An 18,808-nucleotide genomic window follows, 5' to 3' on the forward strand; every position below is an offset into this window, starting at 1 on the left:
ATCCATTCTTAGAAGGAAGGTTTTTCTCTGTTTGAGGACTAAAGGCAGGACCAGTTCCCACTCCCATTGAGTAAAGCATTTGAAAGATTTTGTCCTGCCTGGAGCTAAAGACTGTTTCCACTGCTTCTCTTTGTCCAACTGAATGTCCCACCAGAAGGGCTTTGTTGCAGGCTCTGCAAGGTGTTGCAAACTCTGACTTCTACGTTTCAGTGCTTAGGACAGGTATGGGTGGCCAGGACCTAAAACCATGAGCCTCAGCCTGGCTAAGGGCAGGGGGCTTAGTTCCCAAGGGAACCAGCCTTGCCTGAGTAAACCTTGCATTTCAGCTGGCTTCAAGCTGTGAGATGAACCTGCACAGGAGAGCTGGGAGGAAATCCTCTGCTTTGGGAGGGATTTTCCATGTCTCTGTGACCCCATCGCATGGGGGTCATACGTGATGGAGACCATCATTGGTGATGAAGACCATCATCAGAGATGGAAACCACCGTGAGTGATGGAGAAGCCAGAGGCCTGGAGGGGCTGGTGCTGTGAAATCCATCAGCTTTTGCTGTGAGAGAGGAGCTCCGGAGGCTGGAGGCAGCTGCTCCGGCAGAACAAAACTGGAGCCCACGTCCCTCCCTCCTGCAATTAAAAAGGAGGAAAAAGGGAACAGAGCAACTCCGCTGGTGACCTTTCCCTCTTGCAAATCTCAGCCTGCCTCACTTCATACGCCAGCACCAGGAGCAAACAGCCGGGCTGGGACCTGGCAGGCCAGCGGTGGCACACAACTACCCGAGGAGCCTGGCCGTGTGTGTGTGTGTGTGTGTGCGAGCGTGTGCGCGCACACCGGCGTGCTTGCTTTCTTCCAGCCTGCAGGCTGCTTCGGGGGGGGGGGAGCGGGATGGGTGAGCTTGCCAGCTTCTCCCGAGGTCCACTGAGAGGTGTCTGTAGGGCTCATCTCGAAGAATGTCAGAGTGCATGTGCTCCGCGAGACGGCCTTTCAGAAGGCATCAGTCCCGCTGTCACGCAGCAGACCACAAATCGGGAGTGACAGCTGTCTCCGTGTGCACCATCCATCTGTGGCAAATGTGTCAGCTAGCTGAACACTCCCGAGGAAACTGCTACGGAGCCGGGGAGAGGAGGAGGAGAGAGAGAAAGGGGGAGTGAGAGCGAGGGAGAGGGGAAGAAAGCAGCAGCAACAGGGGTGAAGGCCGGCAACGTGCAGCTCAGCAAGGCCAAGGGTCCCAAGTGGTCTTGGAAGACAGAGGCAAGGGGCTGCTGTGCAACGGGCACCTCCACTGCTCCATGGAGGTGCCCAGTAAATAACAGCCCTTTGCCCTCCCAATCCAAGAACCTCAAAGCTCTCCACAGACGTGAACGAGGCCATAAAGCTGTCTCAATAGGTGGTATTAGCGATAAAGGTATCACAGTGACAATGGACTTGCTGAGACCATGCTGAAGGTGCAGGTCTGGGGAGAGGATGCAGTCATCCCCAGCCAAGGAACGGGGCAGGCACTGAGGACATGGTGAGACAGCAACTCTGTTCCCTCTTCTCCTTCCACACATAGCATCGTCCCCTTTTGTCTTCTCTTCCCTTCTTGTCCATTCTGTCCAGCCGAGTTTTTCATCCTGGGTGAACTTGGCAAATCACAGGCAAGGGAACTGCTGCTGTTTCACAGTCCCTCTGGAGCAGGAACGGTACGGTTAGCAGAAAGAAGTCACAGCTTCCCTTTACTTTCTCCACTCATCCAGTTCAGTCTTTCTTGGAGAGGTAATTCCTTGGAACGGAAGAAACTTGGCACCTATGGACCCTTCGCTCTGTAGGTGCTGCTGGGAAGATCAGCCCAGCTCACTTCTCATGCAGCTCTGATGCTTTTTCAGTAAAACCTATTGAGATCCCCTAACGCAAATTTACCATGGGCACAAACCGACCTTGGGATTATTGTACCAACTTTGGAGAGCTACCAAGTAAATCATGTCTTCCTACCAGCAAGCTCCTTGGGATATTATGCGTGTGATCCCAGAAACCAAGGCACTGGAAATCCCGGGCCACTGGTCATAGCCTCCCCAGCAGAAACCTGTCTTGTCACCATCCTAGCCTTACAGATTAGCAACAAAATGAGCTCCCCTGTAGTTTAAAGGCCAGTCTTCATTTCTGGACAAAAACTAGGTGTAGGGGGGCAGAAGACCTACCACTTTCTGGTGGAGGTAGGAGGACAGAATTAGAAGAAGGGTGTGTAGGAGATCAGGTTCTGTGTCTGCTGCTGTAGTTGCACCAGTTTCCCATCCCAGGCCCCAAACTTGGTGCAGACTTCTGGAAATCCAGGGAGACGTCCTGTGCTCCAAGTGTTGTCCCAGTGACCACAAGGCACTTCCTATGCTCTCCAGCACTTTCAGACATTCAACGTCAGGAGCCAGGAACTGCAGCAAACAAAAGCGCATTTTTCCTCTAAATTCACTGGAGTTTCAAGGAAAACTTTCCAACTAAAGAGGCGTGAAATCCCTGGCACCAGTTGGAAGGAGCTGGACATCTCCCTTACATCTCGGAGCTGGCGAGAAAGCCCCGAGGTGCAGGCAGTGACATTTCCCACTCGGCAGGTCCCGCGTGGCAGCGCTCGGGGACGAGCACTGCCAAGGATGGGTGAGCTCAGAGGTTTGCACAAAGTCGCACAAGATGCTGAAAACTGCAGCTCACAGCAGCTCGTTACATGTTGATTGAAATAGTGGGATAAGTGACGTAACGCTCCTGGTGGATCTGAACAGTAACCCCTGTGGTCTTGCTTATTTTTGTAACATCGCTCAACACCAAAGTGAGCAATCAGCGTAGCTATAATCGCTTGCCTAGGACACAAGAGCCTGTCAGCCGACAAAGGCAGAGGAACAGGTTTCTGCAGGGAAAGCACAGCAAAGATGCTTGGATAATTCCCAGCTGTTTTCCCACACGTGGGCTGGTTGGAAGGAGAATTGCGCTAAAAGGTGCCTGGGTCAGTTCAGTGACTGAGCTACAGAACAGGGGGTTCCCAGCAGACGTGAGTCTCTCATTAAGAATGGAGGGGACAAATGAATTGAAAAAGCGAAACAATCTACAGGAAGGCTAATTCTGTATTTCTTATTTAGCAGTCAACGAGGGACAGTTGGAAATCGGGGCAGATTAGTTAAAGAAAGCTGTGAATTAAAAATTATCCAAGGAAATGTTGGAAGGTGAGATCAGGACCAAATATAGTCCTAGAGTAAGATGTCACAAGCAAACACAGCATCGGGAATCAGCCTTTAAACAAACGACTTCTTCCTGAGGTGGTAAAATTAATAATATTTAAGATTTGAGAGGTCTGGCAAGAAGTTTACTCTGACTAAAAGAATGTTGCTTTCAACTAAAAGCAGTCTGTGAGAGTTTCCAACTGCTCACTTCTGAGCAGTTCAGATAACAGCGGGTGCCCCACTGCTCCGGGTTCCACCATGGCCATCTCCGGGTCGTCACGGAGCTCAGTGCTTGCCCCGCCAGGGACAAATACCTGGCCTCGATAACATATACATGGTAGTTTGGAAGTCTGGAGTCCATCCCTCCCAGGGATGGACGCCTAGCTTCATTAACATTGGATTATTTTAATTATTTTTATTTATTTTGTTGTTGTTGTTCTGAAGCAGTATGAGCTGGGTCTCTGCGATCCCTGAGCAGAGAACAGGGCAGCAGAGGGGAGATGCTGCCTGAAAGCTCGTGCAATTAATAAGGCTCCTGTCTGACCTGTGCTGAATTTACTTGGGGTCCCCAGCTCTCCTACAAGCCATACCACTCAGACTGCAGCTTCTCTGACTGCTTGGCCCGCGTTCAGCTGCAGGAGTGCCTCGTCCTCGTCCCGCATTCATTTTGAACAAGTACAAATGATCGCGTTAGGGACAAGACACAGGAGAGTCGGGCCGGATTGAATCAGCGGGATGCTGTTCAGTGGGCTCCCAAAGGTGTGTCACAGAATACTTGGGCAGATTTTCAAGGGACTCCCAAACCAGCAGTGAACGGCATCTTAACCTGAAGAACAGAGCGGAAGGATGAGGCCAGCGCAGCAGCACTGAAGAGGAAGGGTGCCCCTCAAATCAATGAAGTGAGAGCTGCTCTAATCAAACATCTCTTGGACACCAAAATTGAGCAAAGAAGGTGCAGCTAATGATCTGGGTAGTGTAAAACTGAAAGCTGAAATCTTCACTCTGATTGCCTGAAGCTGCTCTATCTTGTACGTACCTCCAATACAAGTGGCCAGAGTTATTTCATTGTCAAATCTGGGCCGCGAAGAATAGGCACCTGCCCGGCAAGCAGGTCAGCAGCGTGGGTGCAGGCATGCCCAGTGACTCGGAGAGAGGAACTGCTGGGTTTGTATTTCTGTTCAGGGGCTGAGTTCTTGGAGCCCACCAGGAGCGGGGGAGCCGTGAGAGGTGCCGCACGCAGCCACCCTGCGCCTTCCCAGCTCGTCTCACGTGGCTGCCTGGCCGCCCGCACCGTCTTCCAAAAGGTGGGGCTGGATAGGGAGATCTGAAGCGTTTTTGCCTACATAATCTTCTGGTTCATCGTTGTTAAACCCTTTCACAGATGTCCTGGTTGCCACAGGTCTTTCACTGGCAGAGTTTCACAGGGGCACGTGACTTGCATATAAATAACGCTCCTCTTGGCAGGTCTTTTAACTGTTTGTTCTTCCTTTCTCTGTAAAACTCTCCCAGGACTGAGCTTTGGTCTCTGCTGGGTGGCTTGGCTATTTTCTTGGCAGCCGGGAGAGATGGAGCCTCAGCCCGCAGGACACCGCGGGGCCAACCCTGTGTCCCTGCAGGACAGGGACTCCTCTGGCACCCCAGTGCCTGGAAGGGGCAGGGGCTGGAGCTCAGCCCAAGAGCCAGGGTCAGCAGGAGGCAGGATGGACCTGCCTCACTCTCCTGTCTCTTTCCCTTTCCCTTTCCCTTTCCCTTTCCCTTTCCCTTTCCCTTTCCCTTTCCCTTTCCCTTTCCCTTTCCCTTTCCCTTTCCCTTTCCCTTTCCCTTTCCCTTTCCCTTTCCCTTTCCCTTTCCCTTTCCCTTTCCCTTTCCCTTTCCCTTTCCCTTTCCCTTTCCCTTTCCCTTTCCCTTTCCCTTTCCCTTTCTTTCTTTCTCCCTTTCCATTTTTCTTTTTCTTTTTTTCTTTTTCTTTCTTTCTTTCTTTCTTTTCTTTCTCTCTCTCTCTTTCTTTCTTTCTTTCTTTCTTTCTTTCTTTCTTTCTTTTCTTTTTTCTTTCTTTCTTTCTCTCTCTTTCTCTCTCCTTCTCTCTTTCTCTCTTTCTCTCTCTCTCTCTCTCTTTCTTTATTTTTCCTACATCTTCAAAGATGGCAGTTACCCAATTTCATTTCTGGGGGTGGGAGTTAGATTCCTTACAGTCTGTGCATACGGTTGTCCATGCACGCTGGCCACGCTGGTTGTTGTGGCTGGGACCAGCCGTGGGGACACCACACTCGGTCACACCGCCTGGCTCTGCGCCCGCGGGTGCGAGCACAGTGCCCATGGATGCACTCCTGCCTCTTGGTCCTTTCCGTACTTTTGGGAAAGATGCTTGTCCTTAGCCCTGGGGGTGAATACCCAGGCTTCAATCAGAACCGAGCCTCCTTTTGCTCTGGTTCCCACACTGGGGGTGTTGATCTCACACAGCTCAGCTTCCTAAAGAGGGACTCAGCTGGGGTCTCGCCACTCTTCTTTTCAAAGTGCCCTTCCTAGGGGACAACCTGGCCGGATCCTAGAGCCACGCACAAGTGCACTATTCCAAGTGCTCATTTCCAGCCCCTTCTCCCAGGGATCTCCTCGCCAGTCCCAAACCTGACGGAGCAGAAGGGAAACTTCCCCTTCCAGAGCTGGAGGGAGATGTTCCAGCCTGATCAGGAAGCTCTGCCGCATCTCCTTTCGCCTGCTGCTTGCGTGTGCTCCCCTTGCTCCTAAATTTTTTTGCCCCACACTCAGTTTTCTGGGGCTGACCAGCACACAGCGGCCGGGTGCAGGCTCTGCAGCCAGCACCCCCAAACCCAAGGAAAGGCACGGCAGGTGGGCAGCCAGGCGGGAGGAAAGCCCCAGCCTGGAGCCCTGCGTGCCCACAGCACAGCCCGTCCTCCCCAGCTCACCTGGTGGAGGGCTGACGCTGCCACCAGCAGCCTGTGTCACCGGGCCAGCCCCGCGCGCTGCCTCGCAGTGACAGCAGCAGAGCCGCTGCCGCACGCACGCGGGTGCTGCCCGGGGGCAAGGGTGTCCGCTCGATGCACAGGTTACTCTGCGCTGCCTTATGGGCTCGGGCTGCCTTCAAGAGCCATTAACACCGAGGCAGGGAGAAAGCCACAAGGAAAAGGCGCAGGAGCCGACCCTTTCACTTCTGGGAAAGTCCTCGTGGGGCTAGGGGGGGGGGGGGGGGGCAAGCCAGCACAGTGAGGCTGGACCAAGGGGCTGCAAGCGGGAGAGACTCTTGCAGCTGAAAAGTCATTGGAAAAACAAACGAGAAGCAGAGAAACGGGAAGAGCCCCTACAAACTGCATGGGAGGCTTTTACCATAGGGGTAGGGAGAAGCAACCCGGCTTAGAGGCTGGTGGAGGTGGCTGTAATGTAGGGAAAAAGTTGCAGCACAAGCTCCTGGGGCACTCCCTGGGTGCGTGTCCCACCCCACCTCGCTTTCCCTCCATGCCCCCAGGATTCTCTATCCCATTCCCTCCAGCCCCAAACCTTCCACTGGCCCCAGCTCTCAGCAGGACCTCCCTGTCCCCGTCACCTCCTCCTTGGTGGGGGCTGGCTGGCGGTCCCCCAGCACACCGGTGCAGCATTTCTTGGGGAATGCAGGGCAGCTCTTTGGGTCTTTCCCTCTGGTTAAGCCAAGAAGCTTCACAAAACCTGTTCCCGCTTTTGAGACTGACTATTTTGTCCAAATTGGTTGAAATGTGACCAAGAACTTGGGAAGCTAGAGGACTTGGCCTTTGCCCCTTTACAGCAGCCAGCTGAAGCCACGGAGCCCGGTTCGAGCTGGAAGAAGGGCCGGGAGGCAAGCAGGAGCTGGGAGCTGCTGGGTTGCTCCTCTGGCACCAAAACCTGGCGGAGTCGAGGGCTGCTGGAGCTGGGCAGCAAGGAACTGAAGATGAGTCCAGGCCTGTTGACACGATCTGGGGAGAACAGACTTCCTTCGGCTAACCTGACACATTTTTGGAGAGGACTGAAGGTTTGGCTGGTGATAGGAATAGCGCTGTGGCAGGCTGCTTGGGAAGTGCCCGATCTGGTACCATGCAACAAATTGGTTCAGAAAAGAGGGAAAGAGGAGAATAACCTGTTGCACATCGAACCAGCCAAACCCCAGCTTGGGAACTTCTCCCAGGCAGGGAATCATCTTCCCGGCCTGTCTTCTCCTGGTCCACCACTCATCTTCCTTTTAAACTGGTCGTGGAAACAAACCCCAAGACATCTGGGAAGGGTGCAGGGAGCAGAGAGCTGTGCTCTCCTCCTTCTCTGTGACCCGCCAGGGGGACGATGCTCCTGTTCAGCCCTCCCATGTCCCCTCAGGCCTTGGCAGGGTCTGGGGGCAGCTGGGGAGCACCGGAGCAGTGACCCACCCTTGGGGCACCCAACCCTTTCACTGGACCACAGGAGAGGAGCTGTGGCCGTGTCCTGGGGCTGGGTCCCCAGCTCCAGCTCTGCTCTTGGTGTTTTTTTCCCCACGACCATGCACAGAGCTCAGCTTGAGCACTGGAGGCAGCGAGCCGGCCTTCAAAGTAGAGAGCTCATGCAAGATAGCTGCGAGAGCTGCAGCCCAGAAAGGCGAAGAAGAGCGAACATCCCTTCCAAGGAGCCGGGGAAGAACAAAATAATCAAAAAAATCCACGCTGGCTAGAAGGTGCTTTACAAAGTATTTATGAGGCTCGCTCTTTAAAAATGGATAAGGAGTACCGAGCGCCGGCCTTCCCTTGCAGTGAGGGACGGGAAGCGCTGCTGCCGAAGGAAGGCACCGAGAACGAGGGAGCCAAGCAGCATGCGTAGCGTGTCCGTGCCTCTGCGCAGCCCGCGGGCTGTGGGCCCTGCACCGCCTGCCCGATTTCCTCCTGTTGAGGACCCGGCCGGGAAGGGAAGCCTTCCTGCGGCTCCATCCCACAGGAGCAGGGCAGCTCCGACGTGGTGCACCCGCTGCCAGCTCCGCGAGGCGCAACGCGATGTGATGGGGAACAGCTGCTCGGTGCGGTGCCGCTCCCGCGGGCGGCCGGCCGCCGGTGCGAAAACGAGCAGCGCTGTCAGGGCCCATCAGCACGGCCGGGGCTGACGGCGGCGGCGGCGCCCGTGCCAGCGGGGACGTGGGGATGGGGTGGTGCGGGGAGCAGGCAGGATGCTCCTGGGGCAGGGACGGAGGGGACAGCGCTGGCTCCCTGCCACGCACGGGGACAGGGCTCAGGCCGCCCGGATGCCCCGATGTCTGCAGAGTGTGGGGCAGCAGTGGGGAAGGCAGACGAGCACCGAGACGGGAGCTGCTGAAAAGGAATGGGGATGGTGCAAGGGGGGGCTTTGGGGCACCTGGGTTGGGTTGTCCTCTGCAATGGTCTGGGTGCAGCTTGGAGAGGCCACCGGGACTTTCTGGAGGAGGCCGTCAGACCAGCCTTTTGTCCCAAGAGCCGGGGCTGGGCTCTGATTTTGTTTGGGTGAGTTTTACCCCGAGGGCTGTCACTTGGCTGGGTGTTCCCACGCTGCTGCCAGCCACAGAACCACGTAGCCTGCCTGGGTCTCTTCTGGAAAGCTGGGCTCCTTGAAGCCTTTGAAGCAAAACCCTCCAGGTGTCCCACCACCGTGAGGCACACGCACACCGTTTCGCTTGCTTCTCACCCAAACCTGCTCTGCACAGGGCAAGTGCTCCAGAAGAGAAGGCGCTTCCAGCTGTAACAAGACAATCATGCTGCCAAACTCATTAGCTAAAGGCAAGGCTCAGACTGCTGGTAATCCACACAAAGCAAAGACAAAGAAATCAAACACAGGGGGCTGAGATGTTGCCCTCAGCTCAGTGACAATGTGGGGTTTGTTTCAGTAGCTGCCATAGCAAATGTGTGGAGAAAGCACCAGATGGGAGCAGCTGCAAGCTGGAGCTGGGTTTGGACAGGAGATGTGGGGGGGAACCCTCACACTGAGCCCTGCCTTGCCCTGGGAGGAGATGCCAGGGCTCACAGGAGCAGTAGGGCAGATGGGGAGGCTGCAGGTCAGGGCTGTCCGTGGCCAGGACACCCCCGTGCGGCACATTGCAGCTCCGGGTGGCGGCACTGACACTGTGGGGCTGCCAGGGTCACCCACAGCCTCCTTGCAGCGTGACCTTCCTATTGGCAAAAGCCACAGGAAAAATGCTTGGAGGAGCCAGCAGAGCGAAACTGCAACCACGAAGCACGAATGCTCTTGGATTTGGTTGATGGGGGTATGGGGCAGGGAGTGCCCTATAGAGCCTTTTCTGATGGGATTTGGAGGAGAGGAACAAGAGTTGCTGCTCCAGGAGGGGTTGAGTCAATGGAAGGAAAGTGCCCCCATCCCTCCTCCGTACAAGCCCCTGCTCCCCCAGGAAGAACTGTCTCTCCCGAGGTCTGCCCTCAGCCTCACACGGGGACAATTCCCTGGCAGCTCAGGCCGAAATCCCAGGTCACACACATGTCAGACAGCCCCTGGGAAGACTTCCAAATGTTTTCTGAGGATCCTAGAGTCTTTGTTGTGTCTTCACTCAGGCAAATGTTCAACCCTCGCCAGCCCCAGAGCAGGGGACACCAGCCTGGCACAGAAACATCCTCATTTATTTGGGTGAATCGCTTTGGTTGCTGGCTGGGCTGTGGTTTCTGGCTGTGCCTGGCCCAGCCTGGATGGAAATTGCTTGTATGGTCCCTGCAGCCCATGAACATCCTTTGTAATCTCACTTAGAACCATGATTTCCATGGAAACTTTGGAGGTTTCTCTATACCATTGTCCACCTGCCCCATCTTCACGAATCATTTCGCTGGCTTAAAGGGTGAAACCCTGTTGAGCTGGCCCATAGCAGCCCAACTCATAGAGATGGGTTTGGTGATCCATAGACCTGATGACACAGATACCCTGGCCCTTTTCCTGTAGGATACTGAAACGCCTTCAGGCGAGGAAGGATTTTCACCCATTAGAAAGGCTGGATTGAAACTAATTGCCCAAAATGAGAAAAGCTTGACGTCCCATTCCCAGACCCCCAGGCCTTCAGCATTTCTATGGGCAGCATGAAATTAGTAAATTGCTATTTGTGTGATTTCCTAGATCCTTGCCCATAGGACATTTTTGTCCTGTCATATAATGTAAACTCCAGGCTTTGGCTGCTCAGACAATCGTAAGTCACTGGAGGGAGAAAAGCAAAGTGTCACCTGGTCCCTCGGCGAGCTGCAGGCTCTGTGCTACTCTCCCCAGAGCATCTCCAGGAGCACGGTGCTCACACGCAGGGCTGGGACAGCACCGTGTTCCAGCAGTGACCCTTCATTATCTGCTTTTCCTGCGCACACCATTTTCACCCCACTTGCTAGGGAAAAAAAAAAAAAAAAAAGATTAAAAACCAAAATTGATTTTTATTTTTTATTTATTATAAATCAATGGACTGATCTATGGCAGATCAGGTCTCTGCAGCCCCTGGTGCCCTGCAGAGCGCTGCCTGCTGTGACTGCTCGGAGCAGCCCAGCCCCGTGTGACACCCCCGTGGGACTGATCCAGCTGCAGAGTGCCCATGAGCTGGGCGTTTCGAGCACCTTGACCTGGCCGGCACTGAATCTAACGGCCCCTCCCCTCCACCCCTCCACGGGTTCAGATGACAATTCAGGCCAGAAAGCCATCGCTGGAAACAGTTCTTGGAAGCAGCCCTGAGTGCCAGGATGCTCCTCACGCTGGCTGAAAACAGGGGAAATGCTGGCAAGCGAGCTCAGCCCCTGCTGCAACGGGTAAGACTGACAGCAAAGTCCCTCCTCCACACCTCTGGGCACCAAGCTGCCTTGTCACCCAAGGAGCTCACCAGGTACTTTTGTTCCAGGCAGACAGCACCCGTGATAGCAACAGGCACCACCTCATCTAGCGCCACATCCAACCTCTGCTCAGATGAGACCCGAAGTGCTCAGTTTAGGTGATCAGAGCAGGAATGACACACTCCTGCCCTCGTCATCCTGGATGTCTCTGCAGGACCATCCAGGGACAGATCCAGGAGAAGCACCTCTTGACTGTGAGATGCAACTTGAGAAACCTTTTCAGAAAGCCCAAACCCGTCATGCTGGGGTTGGAGAGAGTGCGTTAACAAGGGCCAGCAGGGCGGGCACACCAGGTGCCGGGGGTGACAGTGGTTGTTGCAGGCCAGGAGCTAGGGCACGGCCTTTGGTACCCATGGGCTTCAGATGCCTTCTTCCTTGTCCGTGGACACGGGACCCCCAGCAGTGTGGGCTCTGCAAAGAGCAGCTGATGCCAACCCGCGTCTATCTGCGCGCTCCACAACACTGAGAGGTGCAATGGCAGCTCCTGGGGCTGGGCAGACAGTGCAGGCCGGGGCAGATGGGGACTGGGCCCAGGGATGCTTCAGGAGGAGGAGCTTCTCAGAAGGCAATCACAGATGGCAGGGGTGAGATGTTCCAGGGAGGGGAAGAAGATGATATCCTCTTCTGAACCGTTCTCCCAGGCCCAGCCTTGCATATGTGTGTACTAAGCACACACCTCCTGCCCTGGGCTGTGGCTTCTGAAGGCAGAACAGCCTCCCAGGCCAGGCATCTGGTGACGGGACAGGTCCCCAGCCAAACCAGAAAGGTGCTGCTGTGTTTTCCTAACAGGCATGAAAAGAGCCGGTAAGGAACTCATCTCCTGGCCTCCACACTGCAGGCTCCATCCCCAGTGCCCTCCCATTCCCGCCCCCACCCCCCAACACTTTTAGCCTGGAGGTGCCTGGAAAAAGGTGAGGAGCAGGGATGAAGCTCTCTGGTTCACTGATCCCATCTCTCCAAGGCGCGGTAGGAGCCTCGGCACCGTTAGAGTGGCTGGTTGTTATTGTCGTTGCTGATTTCTGTATTCTTCTGCCTCTTTCTCCTGACTGGTTTGGTGGCCGTGTCATTACCAGGTTTCCCCAGCTGCCTGTCAGGGTCCTGTTGGCCTCAGTGTTGCCTCAGGCTCTCAGATAACAAACAAGGCACAGAAGAGTTCTTGGGCTTCCACGGCCTTAATTAGCTGGTGTCATTTTAGGGACGTGTGTCCTGCTGGCCGCAAGGAGACAAAGACAGCTCGGGAGGCATCTTTAAATGCATCCAATTAGAGGGGGCTTTAGAGACGGACAGTCAGCTCCCGAACACGCGGGGCCCCTGCCAAAAAGCCTCATGTCCTAGCTGAAGACTGGTGGTGACTTGTTCTTCCTCTGGTGAACACGATCCTCCCTTCAGCACGATGCTGTGCTGCTTTGCGTTCAGCAGTGTCACTGCCCTACACCAGCACAAGTGGTGGCAGAACCAAGAAACCAGCACGTGAGCGCTCGCACACACAGAGCTTGGGCAGGTGCCTACACCAAGCCGCGGCCCGTGTCTTCTCCAGCCTGTTTACCCCGGTCCCAGGTCTCCCGAGGAGCTGCTGTAAGTGCTGCCGGGTGTCTCTGGGTGCAGCCCACCTCCCCTTCCCCTCTCCTTTTGCAGGGGTACCCTGAGACGTGGCTGGGGAGACGTGCTCTCCCCGAGCGGCATCATGAGTGGGTGTCCTCTGCAGGCTGGGCGCTGCGGGGAGACCACCACAAGCCCCCTCTCACCACTGTGACAAGCCCGTTCCCAATGGGACCAGTGACCAGAAGGGACACTGATGTCTCCCTTGGCACCGGTGGCTGGCTGACTGCACATGGGCTGCTCCATTGGCGTTATTAGAGAATCAGAGAATCGCAGAGTGGTTTGGGTTGAAAGGAACCTTAAAAGTCATTTAATTCCAACCCCCTGCCATGGGCAAGGACATCTCCCCCAGCCCAGGTTGCTCAAAGCCCCATCCAGCCTGGCCTTGAACACAGCCAGGGATGGGACATCCACAGCCTCTCTGGGCAGCCTGTGCCAGTGCCTCACCACGCTCATAGGAAAGAATGTCTTCCTCATATCTAATATAAACCCACCCTCTTTTAGTTTAAATCCATTTCCCCTTGCCCTATCACTACCTCGCCTGACAGTCCCTCCCCAGCTTTCCTGTATCCCCCTTCAGGCGCTGGCAGGCCGCTGGGAGGTCTCCTGGAGCCTTCTCCTCTCCAGGCCGAACACCCCCAACTCCCTCAGCCTGGCTCCACAGCAGAGGTGCTCCAGCCCTCCGATCATCTCCGTGGCCTCCTCTGGACTTTCTCTAACAGGTCCGTGTCCGTCTTGTGTTGGGGCCCAGAGCTGAGCGCAGGGCTCCAGGTGGGGTCTCACAAGAGCAGAGCAGAGGGGCACAATCCCCTCCGTGCCCTGCTGCCCACGCTGCTCTCGGTGCATCGAAGTGTCCCAGGCTATGTGACACCAGATGAGATGGCAACAGCAGAGCCAAGGAGGGACGGAAATGGGTGTCGTAGGAGGGACTCGGAGGTTGTCCCACAGCAGCACACAGAAGTTCCCAAAGCCATCGTGGGGATCTCTGTGTCCCAGTCAACCATGGACTCCAAGAACATGCTCAGGCTTCCTGGCTGATGTCTCTGGGGTCCCACCCGGGGGGTCCTGTCCTCCCCCACTGCCCCAGCCCTTGCCTGGCTGCTGCAGCCGCCACTCACCCTGCAGCCTCCAGCTCCCTGCTTCCTGGCCTCCTCAACAGGAGGCAGCTGGGTCAGCAGCCTCCCTCCAGGTGGAAAATTGGCAATTAAACCTCCCGGAGATGCGGCCACCATCCCAGCCCCTGGCATGGTGCTGGGGAGACCCAGCTCCATCACGGCTGAGTGGTGCAGCCCTGCTGTGGCCTCTGGCTGGACTCAAAGAGTTAACTCCGAGTGCCAGCCATTAATATTCTCACTGATAACCCCAAATACCAGCCCTGCACGGCTGTCGCTTTCATTAGCGCTGAGAAAATGAGCCCTTCAAAATAGGACAGGCGGCCGGGGGGGAGGAAGAGGAGGGCTCTGGGGCCAAACACGCGATTTTCCGTGCGATCGACAGCCATGAAACCGCCTTCCCGTGACGTCAGGGGTCACTCGGGTGCTGGTGGAGGATTCCCCAACCCCCCGTCCCCACGGGTGGGTGCCCCCCACCCGCTCGGTGGCACTGGCGAGGCGCTGGGCCCGGCCCCAAGCGGCCACGGCTGGGGAGGTGCGCGGGGCGGCTGTCACATCGCATCAGCGTCAGCCCCGCACCGCGGCTCGGTGAAGGCCCTGCGCTGCACAAGGGCTTCGAGGAGCCGGTGATTCACTGGGGCGGCTGGGCAGAGCCGCGGCCCTGCGGTCACCGCCGGGTGCTGGCACCCCCAGGCGCGGGGTGGAGGAGGAGGAGGCGCGGGTGAGGGATGTTTTCCCTTTGGAGATGCTGAAGGGGAGGCGAGGACCTTGCTGGGCGTGCGGGACGTTCTCCTTCCTCGAGTTGTGGCCGAGCCTGAGGGGCTGCAGATCTCCTACGTTTGGCTTTGCCACGGGTGCGCCATGCGGCAGGGCTGGGGAAGGATGTCCCACCCACCCCTCTGCATCCCAGCCTCTGAGGACATCCCAGGAAAGTCACCCAAATCTGGATAATTCCTCAGCTGTTGCTTCTTCCAGCAGTTCAGCTGCAGCTGTCCCCTCCGCATTCCACCTCCCCAGGCCGGTGGGATCACAGAATCACAGAATCACAGAATCATCTAGGTTGGAAGAGACCTCCAAGATCGCCTAGTCCAACCTCTGACCTAACACTAACAAGTCCTCCACTAAACCATATCACATGCCACTGAGGCCATGGGAGCGATTGGATATGATGGGGAAACTGAGGCAGGGGCTGGATGCTCGGGCAGCACAGGCAGAGGGGTGCACGCGGGGAGACTGCAGGTCCCTCGGTGCTCCTGCACCCGCACGAGCTGCCTCCTGGCAGAGCTGTGGCTGCCCCAAACCTGGCAGTGCCCAAGGCTGGACAGGGCCTTGGGCAGCCTGGGCTGGGGCAGGGGTCGTGCCCACAGCAGGGGTCAGAACCAGGTAGGCACCAAGGTCCCCTCCGACCCAAACCCTGCAATTCTCTGATTCCTGGGCTGAGGGGGGCAGAGGTGTTGCCATCCAGCTGGAGACGAAGAAGCAGCACCCATGCAAAGTGAGCAGCAGGGTGGCACGTGGCCCTTGGGAGATGCCGCTGGGGGAAGCGGGGTCCGCAGCTTGCTGCCAGCCCTTCTGCCTCCAGGCTGACGCCCCCCACGTGCCGAAAATGACCAAAATTGGGTCCGAGCACCCAAATCCCACTCCCCAGCGTGAGCGGGCTCTGCAGGGGGGGACACGGAGCCACGCCGAGCGCTGGCTGCGTGCGGAGCAGCCGGCAGGCTGTGTGACAAGGCAGACCAGCATGGTGGATGGCAGTAATTACCGTGCCGCCCACAGCTGAAGGGGAGCATATGGTAAGGAAAAGGAAACTAACTTGTATTTTTCCGCACCCCCGGGCTCAGCCTTTCTGGGGCTGTCACAGTCGATTTGTGCTGCCTGAGCTGCTTCGCCCTGGCCGCTTCTGACTGCGGCGGCTCCCTCCCAGGCAGCAGCGAGGCTGGTGCTCGGCGCTCGCTGCTCCTGCGGCCCCGCGCCGGGGTGGCCAGCGGGGACCTGGTGCCACCAGCCCCGGTCCTGCTCCTGGCACCCGGTACCACCAGCCCCGTTCCTGCTCCTGTCCCTGCTGCGAGCCCCGGGAGCCCCAGGGCTGCATGCAGAGGTGGTGGGCACGGGGCTGGACGATGCCCAGTGTGCATGCCGTGGGGAGAGGCCACCGGGCAGTGTCTGGACCTGGGTGGTGTGAGGGGTGCATTCGCAGCCATAGCCTTGAAAGTGCACCTTGGGGTGCCCAGGACCTCAGGACTCCTTCCAGCCATCCATGCGGAAGGTTTGGGTTTGGGGAGATCTGCCTTTCAACCACACCAGGCCCTCCTGGAGGTAGACTTGCTCCACATCTTCAGGGTCCTGAGCCCTGCCAGGCCCGTAAAAGCCACCACAAAACCTACACAGAGCCCCGCTGAGCCTTTGTGCTGGGGACAGCAAGTCACCATGGGCTCGCCGTCACTCCCACCCTGCCATGGTGCAGCATCTCAGAGAGGCCTGGATCTGGCTGAGAAGCAAAGCTGCTGCCTTAATCCTGTGCTTTCTCCCATTCATCTGTCCAGCCCAAATACTCTTGCTAACAGCAAGCTACGTAGTGGCAGATGGAGAAGCAACTTTGCTTGTTTTAAGCAGGGTGCTTTTCCCATCAGCTGTGCCAGCTCATTCCCAGCGGGGACTTTGCAGGTGCTGGGTGATGCACGATACCGCCGTGAACCAGCCAACAAGGGTTAGGGTGGCTGCCTTTGCCATCCGGTGATGGGGAAGGTGGCCGTGCTGGAGACCACGAGCTGGGCTGAGCTGCTGCTTCCGTGCAGCATGAAGTGAAACTGGTGGCCTCAACTGTTGCATCAAGTTTTTGGGATACGGGCAATGTGTCTGAAACTGGAGTGGAATTTCTGGAGAGGCAAGGACCACACAGCTTGGCTGGTTTGAGGCCTTTGAAGGATGCAGCCATTCAAAACTCTTCAGGCTACTGCCCTCATGCTGCAAAACAGCACCCAGGTACCCATCTGACTCCAAAAGCGAGGATTTCGTAGGGGGTCTGGTACACGCAGGTGGATGCAGACAAACAGGGTGCAACACCAGCACCCAGGAGATTTGATGTCTTTAGGAGTAAACTGGGTGAGCTGGGAGAGCTCAGCTGCCAGCAATGCCCTCAGGAAACATCAGCAGAAAGAGGGGAAATGGGGACACCCTGGGCTGCACCAGCATGCCCTGGAGCTGCACAAACCGTGGTGGCGGTCACCTTCCTGGGCTCGTCTCCAGCCCCTGCCAGCCAGGACCCCTCAGTGCACAGCCCCACAGCTGGGGTAGGGGCAGGGATGAAGCAGCCTTCATCTGCAGGCTGGACAAGGCTGGTTCCCAGCTCCCAGTGCGGTGAGCTCCCCAGGTTTTGGGCACGCTGGGGATGATGATGAGTCCTGCAGAAGGAAGGGTGATGTGGCTCGGGGCGGTGGAACTGAGCCAGCAGGCATGAGCAGGGCTGACCTGGGGGCTGGACCTCCAAGGTCACAAAGCAGCCACCGAGCTCCTTCTCCTCCTCCAGGGACGTGTCCCTCCTGGGGCAGGCTGGGCTCGCACCCAGGAGGGCTGGTGCTGACCTCTCGGAGCCAAGCCGCACACGAGGCTTTAAGGATGGGGTTGGAGCTGCACTGGTCCAGGTGCCCATGGCCAGCACGGCCCGGCTCGCTTCAGCCCACATCAGTACCCAGCCACGGGCAGAGGGTGGCACAAGGCAGCGGGTTCCTGCACCCTTCCAGTCCCTGCACCTCGGAGCTGCTGCTGAGCTCCTGGGCATGGCGCAGAGCCCGTCTGTCGTGTCAGCCTCTCGCCCGGGGACAGACTGCAAGGCATGGTCCCGAGCATTGCTCGGTGTGGGGCTCGGTGGGATCCTGCCCCCTAACAAACCCCTTATTCAGGCGTGGAGATAAAAGGGCCGGCGCGACCCACCTGTAACTCTGCGCGGAGGTGATGTGTGCCCAGATGAATTCATTTCTCCCCGAAAAGCAGGAGGAGCAAGGGGGCTGCCGTGGGGGTCATCCTGTGAACGCAGAGCCGGGTGCCCAGGGGCAGCCTGGCCCAGGAGGGACGAGGGAGGCGGCTGTGCCCGTGTCCCCACCTCGGGCTGGCTCTGTGCATGGCAGGCAGCTGGGAGCAGGCAGCCCCTTTGCCTGCAGGACCCCAAAGGCATAGCCCCCACCCCGGGCTCCCTCCCCAGCCCCTCACCTAGCGCAGGAGCCTTCTGTGGGGAAAAAAATGTTTTATTTCTGGGGACAAAACTCCTCCATCTGGGGCTGAATAGCAGGGGGCGGTGGGCAGGGGCGCGAGGAGAGGAGCAGGGAGGCTGCTCGGTGCCTCCCCGACCCGCGGGTCCCTTCCCGGCAGCCGCCAGCCCTGACCTCCCATTTGCCTGTCAAGAGCGAGCTTCGGCACCGCAACACCCCCTGTCAAATTAGTGAGTCAGAAGACGTAAGAGAGACCACCGCTGCTAATTTGTACATTAACTGGTTCTGACAGAAATATTTCACAAGTGAAAAAACAGAAAATGTGCCTCAAGACAATGTTCAACTTCCGTACCAGCAAACTTCTGCTTAACTGTTCGGCGCGGGGTGGGGGGGGGGGGGTGGGGGGGAACCCATCGCACCCCTGCACTGGGGGTGCCAGGGACCAGCTGGGGGGGCTCCGTCCCAGCCCTGCCCTTTGGGAGCATCCCCCAGCTCCCCAGGGCTGCCCCCACCTCCCCTCCTGTCCCACGATCTGGGGGGTTGTTCCCCAGCAGCTGGGGGTCCTGGGGAGAGACTGGGGGGAGATGAGCCCCCCCCCCCAGCACCCCTGGGGCACCCACCCCGCTGCCGCCCCCCCCCCCCCCCCCCCCCCCCGGCACACCGAGCCCTGCAGCGAGAGCGTGGCTGAACCTGGCGGAGAAGCCCCCGTGCTGGGGCTGGTGGCAGGAGCTGGGCGGCGTTGGGAGGGCAGGGCAGTGCCGTGTCCCCAGTGGGTTGGGACACTGGTGGGGACCGGAGCAGCTCCATCCCGGGGCCAGACGCCCGCTGGGTGCTCACCGTGGTGGCCGATGCTGGCGCTTCGCGGGGTGCTGCCCCACGGCGCGGGTGCGGGTGG

Source organism: Anser cygnoides, chromosome 15 (genome assembly GCF_040182565.1).
Source record: "Anser cygnoides isolate HZ-2024a breed goose chromosome 15, Taihu_goose_T2T_genome, whole genome shotgun sequence".
In the NCBI taxonomy this organism is placed as follows: Eukaryota; Metazoa; Chordata; class Aves; order Anseriformes; family Anatidae; genus Anser; species Anser cygnoides.